The 6224-nt window shown below is 31.1% G+C and overlaps 1 long non-coding RNA gene across 4 annotated transcripts; it reads left to right on the plus strand.

The window, feature by feature from the left end:
• The first annotated feature begins 1677 nt into the window (after positions 1 to 1677).
• LOC131951333 (uncharacterized) lies at positions 1678 to 5320 on the plus strand. Of its 4 annotated transcripts, none has more exons than XR_009388417.1 (5): positions 1678 to 1752; positions 4039 to 4156; positions 4331 to 4473; positions 4836 to 4900; positions 5221 to 5320. It is a non-coding gene; the product is annotated as an uncharacterized LOC131951333 (long non-coding RNA). The 4 variants fall into 4 exon arrangements; XR_009388414.1 differs by lacking the exon at positions 1678 to 1752 and adding an exon at positions 2529 to 2555; XR_009388416.1 differs by lacking the exon at positions 1678 to 1752 and adding an exon at positions 2549 to 2629.
• Positions 5321 to 6224: the final 904 nt, after the last annotated feature.

Here is a 6224-nt window from a genome sequence, read left to right on the forward strand (position 1 = left end):
ATGGGAAAAACAGAGGGTCATTTCAAAACGAATTTTAGGGCACTTATCCTCTTTCCATCTGGCTAATTTTTGGCATGTTTATAGGTAAATGGCTTGGCCGTAGGGCAGATATGTCGGTTTGACTCAAAGCACTCGACGAGGGCTAAAACGTGACCGCCAGTGAAATTCTCTTTATATGAGCTCTATTACGAAAAAAAAATTCCTCCGACGACCCCCCTTGAAATTTTGTGAGGTGGTAGGAGAACGCCTTGGGGTGTCACAAAAAACTCGGCATATCTGGGAAAAATCGGGAAACGGGTCAAAACTGAGCAGTTGTATTTCCTTATATAATCTTTGTATTTTATGGGGAAAACAGAGGGTGATTTCAAAACGGATTTTAGGGCATTTACCGTCTTTACATCTGGCTAATTTTTTGCATGATCTTAGGTAAATGGCTTGACCTTTAGGGAATACTGCCGGTTTCACTCAAAGCCTTCGACGAGGGCTAAAAAGTGACCGCGAGTGAAATTCTCTTTATATGAGCTCTATTACGAAAAAAAATTTCCGACGACGACCTCCCTTGAAATTTTGTGAGGTGGTAGGAGAACGCCTTGGGGTGTCACAAAAAACTCGGCATATCTGGGAAAAATCGGGAAACGGGTCAAAACTGAGCAGTTGTATTTCCTTATATAATCTTTGTATTTTATGGGGAAAACAGAGGGTGATTTCAAAACGGATTTTAGGGCATTTACCGTCTTTACATCTGGCTAATTTTTTGCATGATCTTAGGTAAATGGCTTGACCTTTAGGGAATACTGCCGGTTTCACTCAAAGCCTTCGACGAGGGCTAAAAAGTGACCGCGAGTGAAATTCTCTTTATATGAGCTCTATTACGAAAAAAAATTTCCGACGACGACCTCCCTTGAAATTTTGTGAGGTGGTAGGAGAACGCCTTGGGGTGTCCCAAAAAACTCACCATGTCCGGGAAAATTCGTTAAATTTGTCAAAACTGACCACTCGTATTTCCCTATATTATCTTTGTATTTTATGGGAAAAACCGAGGTTAATTTGAAAACGGATTTTAGGACACTTACCCTCTTTACATCTGACTAATTTTTTGTATACACCTCAAAAGCTGACTACGCCGTATGGAAAACTGTTGGTCAGACTTATAGCCCTCTTAGAGGGCTAAAAATGACCGCGAGTGAAATTCTCATTATACAAGATTTGGTCATTTGGTCTTTGAACAGGGGAGGTAACTTTTTAATGTGATAATTTTTAAATATTTTGTATACTCTTTTTAAGAAAAAAACAAAAATCATAAAGTATAGCATTGTTTTAAATAAATATTTTGTTACGAATTAAGTTTTGCATTGAACTGTAATTGTATAAATTAATTGCGAAAGTAATTTATTATAATATTTGATTGATAATATTAAGAAAACCCTTGCAGTTCTAATAATCGTACAAGTAATAAGTTTGCGAATATTCCATCGATTATTAAGTGACATTAAATTACTCCACCACCCCATGCGGATCATCTCAACGACAGAATCGTAGAGCCTCTCTCCGACTGTGTCGCTGAGAATAAAACCCTTTGGTGGTTTCTCAGTCAACACTGTCGTTGAAAATAAAACAATAATTAAACATGCTCTCCACAATTAGGAAAGCATAAACTGTAGGTGTTTTGAAGCTAACATTCCAGCCATTTTGTTTTGACGAGAGCTAGTCCAGATCTAGACTAGATCTACTTGATCAACGATTTACACTGATGTAAAACCTACGTAAATCAAATCTACAAGATCAGGATTTACATTTAGATCTAGATCTAGAAATCTACATTATTGACTAGAGAGAGAAAGTTAAAAGTATGCCTAGTGCGTCGAAAGTAAATGATAGAATCTAGATTAGATCTAGAAAATCTAGATCTAGATCTAGATCTAGTAATTTTTCAGTAGCACAAGTCTAGATTGACTAGATAGAAAGATAATTAATAATTATTAATTATTTCTGTGGCATAGCTGTCCTTTAGGATCTACTCAATTTTAAATCTCCTCTATTTCAAATTGTTTGTAGATCTTATCTACAAGCTTAGGCTTAGTCTAAAAATATACTAAAGCTACACAAGTACACATCATTCCTAAACTTAATGCCATTAAATAGGCCTAATGGCTAAAATTCACTGACCATTGTTGCACTTAAGACTTAAACGTAAGGCCTAAATACTAAATAAAATTATTACGTTAGCTTAATTTTCGTGACAGCTTTTCTCGTTTTTGCCATGCTTAACTTAAGAAAGTTAAGTCACTTTCATGTGCTGGTAGCTTAAAATAAAACTTGTTTAGGAAGTTTATTTCTTTCTCCCTTTCATAATGCTGCAAATATGAGTAAGACGCTTATTATTATAATTAAATAGCTGCGATAAATAATCATTTGCATCTTTTTGGGGGTATTTCTTTTACATGAACTGTGAAATACGGTATCTCAAATTTTGCGTGTAACTCAAAGCGAAATATTACTCGCACAACTGCTCGTATTTAAAAAAATCTGGTATGTCGAGGCACTAGAATGTTGAGGTACCACAGGATCTACTATGTATTGAAAGAAAACATAAATTAATTATAGAATAATAGGCAAATATAGTAATAAAGTAGGCCTATAGCTTTAGATTTTATTCAGCCTACTAATAAATAATTAAATAGGCCTAAAGTAGTACTAGATATTAGTTAAATCACTAGTATTGTGTAGGGTTATTTTTATTAAAAAAACAGATCACATCTTATACATTAAGGCGGGCTCAATAAAATAAAAATAATTTATTTAGGACCTAGGCCTATCTTTTGGAGATCTAAAATTCTAAATGAAAAATAAATTATTAATTAGACCAACAATAGGCATAGTATGCTAAATCTATTTTAGTATTTAAATTTAAGGCTCGGCCATCTACTAAAAATTTTATAAATGTCATAAAATGGCCTACTTAATTCTAATTACTAATTACTATTAGGCCTAAGTTTAAACTAGAGATAGCCTATTTTATTAGTAGAAAAAGTATTAGCCATAGTTAAGATGGTATAGTCTTATGTAAATTAATGTAATCAGTGTTAGATATTATATCGATCAAGCATTTATTATATAATATCGGAAAGGGGCCTAGCACTCTCTTAGTCATTAGTCTATTAGGTCTTACAAGGAGTTTAGCCTATTTATATATTATATAGGCTGTTATTTAAATTAGGCCAAAGGCTTATTGTAGGAAAAGGCTTAATAGGCTTTAGTTTTTAATTAGGCAACAAGGCAGAGGCTTAATGTTGCTTATAGATTTAATTTGAAATTATTATGATATACGCTACTCTGCGACTATCACTATAGACTGCTATAGAGTATATTATAGCCTAGGCCTATCTAAATAAAATAATTCAACTCACTTAGCTTACTATAATTTTTAAAAATGTTTAGTTAAGTATTCAGCTCTCTATGTCCGCTAAGGCCCATAATTGTAATTATCCTACTGTTAGATCTATTAATTATTTAATAATTAGTAGGCCTAATTATAGGAATTAGGTCTGATACAATAAGTCCTATACATTGGTCGTAGAGTAATACTATTGGGCTAGTAATTATATACAATATCTATACTATACAAGCCTACTTATCGCTAATTTGGAAGTCTTTGCATTGACCTTAGTTTTCAGATTTAGCAGCCTAATTTTTATCAGATTATACCATAAAATCAAAAGTAGACTTGTAGATCTTTTTAAAACAAGGCATGAAATATTAATTTAAATAATATAAATTAAACAAATAGCCTAAATAACAACTACACAAAGTTAAAGTCATAATAACTTTTTATAAAGGTATCTTGAATTTCAACTGGAGGTAGTTTTGATAAATATTAGTATTCTGAACATTAAAATAGGTAGACTTAACATAAATTTGTTCTGAAAACATATTTAGAAATTGGTTTTAAAAAATGAGGTTAGGATTGGGGTGATAACTAGTTGAGGATTAGATATGATATTCATTGTGTTTATCCATGTTGTAATTTCTCTTTTACAGGTTCATCCAAAAAAAAGGGAAGATCTGATTTTTACCAGTAATAAGACTACAGCATACTAAATGACACAAGATGTTCTTTCTCTATTACCTCTTACATTTGACATAAAAGTAGGAAAAGGTATGACAATTATTAATAAGCTGCTTTAAATTTTATAATTTGTTTTTTTTTATAACTTAATTGTACCACTTTTATTTCCAATGATGATAAATATAATTTAGTGTCATTTATTTTTTAAATATTTATATTATACTTATACTAGATATAATTTACTTCTATAATATTACTATCCAGGTTTAACAGTCTATGCCTACAACATGGATCTCCAGGACTAAAAGTGCACAAAATGGCAATCAGTATATCACAAGTGTTATAACACATGCATCTAATCTGCTTCAGTGGCGAGAACTGGGTGAATCCTTTCAAACATTAATCAGGTAAGTTATCACAAGTTTGCTTTGGTTTATTTTGAATATGTTGATTGAGATAGATTTTTATTTCTATAAATATTGTATTTAAAAAATATTTTACCTAGTAAAACTATGTCAGTGGTGATGATTGATACAATATCATTATGTATTTTTTTAAATATTTGTTTTGCAAAATATGCTGATTTGCAGGAAGGATATATATATATATATATATATATATATATATATATATATATATATATATATATATATATATATATATATATATATATATATATATATATATATATATATATAAAACAGTATCATTTAGTGGTTTGTCTTACAAATTTGAATTATTTACTTAATCTGTCTTAACTGCTCAACAGGAACTAGGCATACCTAATGAGCGTCAAGCTGATACAGTAGATGTACATAAGAATTTTTACACAAGGTAAATATTGATAAATTTTAAGTTTTCTTTTTTTAAGGACACATGTAGTGTTTTGGGAGAAAGGAATTAAATTATTTAAATTAGGCCTAATAGTTTATTTCTCTAGCTTATGTTTCACTTAAAATAACTAAAATTGTTCCCCCTTTATCACTAAAGCAAAATTTTATAGATATCTATGCCATGATTCATCTCATTCAATCACTTTTTTCTTGTTTTGTTTTGATGTATTACTATTAAACTAATTTAAACTAAAGATTTTTTTTGTGCTAATTTTATTATTTCAGATGGATGATTAAGAAAATCATTTTGTTTTGTTTCAGGAAGTGAAAAGTGATGTAAAAGGCAACTAATACTTCCATCTACCATAGTTAAACAAGAATCTGCAAATGGTGATAATTGCAATAATCTTGATATATTAATTAATGTTTGGCTTTATAATTATATGCAATTGTCAGGTTTCATAAATAAATTATTTCTCAAAATTTGATGTATTTGGTTTTCTTACTTTGTACATAAGATGCAAGTGATTGAAAGCTGAAAAGGGTTGTATGTAGTTATAGTATTCCCAGCACAAGTTGACATTAAAACAGCTGAAGCCCTTTTAAAAAAAAAAAAAAAAAAAATCTAGGAATGCTGTTTCCATTAGCTGAGCATATATTTGGAAAAGAACTTAATTGTTTACCAGAGAATACTGTGACCCAGTTTGTACTCCAGGCAAAAAGTGTCTATGGTTAATATTATTAAGTTAAAGAAAAGTATCAAACAAACAGGATAATATTAATAATAAAGACCTCCACACTAGAGAAGTATGGAATGAGTGTTGCATGGAATCCAAATCAACTTTGATGTTGCTAATTGCTACACTGGCCATAATTGGCCTACATTGACTTTTGCTGAGGTAGGCAACTGTTTTTGTTTAACTTTAGATGTCGACTAAATAAAGAAGAAAACTGACACGCCAATACCAAAATCAAGAACTTGTAAAGTTCGTGGTTGCTAAACCGAGAAGTCCTGAGTTCAATCTCCCGTGTAGATGAGGCTCTATAGTTGGGGATAGCAACCTATCTTGGGGATACAACACTTGTTCTTGGATTGACAAAAGATAAGAAAAGAAATCCAGAAAGAAAAGCAGCTGAACGAAGAAGAAAAAGGCTGGATATATTCGGTATCAACTGTACAATTTTAACAGACACACATTTCAAACTACACATGCATTTCAATGACAAAGTTCAGTGAAGCCATAATGTTGAGTTTGACTGAATGAAGAACGATACTGTTATTTCAAGCAAAGTTAAGGTTTATTGTCTTAAAGACATTGTCGTGG

This window comes from Physella acuta, unplaced genomic scaffold (genome assembly GCF_028476545.2).
Source record: "Physella acuta isolate Inbredline_101_S28 unplaced genomic scaffold, ASM2847654v3 ptg000065l, whole genome shotgun sequence".
NCBI classification, from domain to species: Eukaryota; Metazoa; Mollusca; class Gastropoda; family Physidae; genus Physella; species Physella acuta.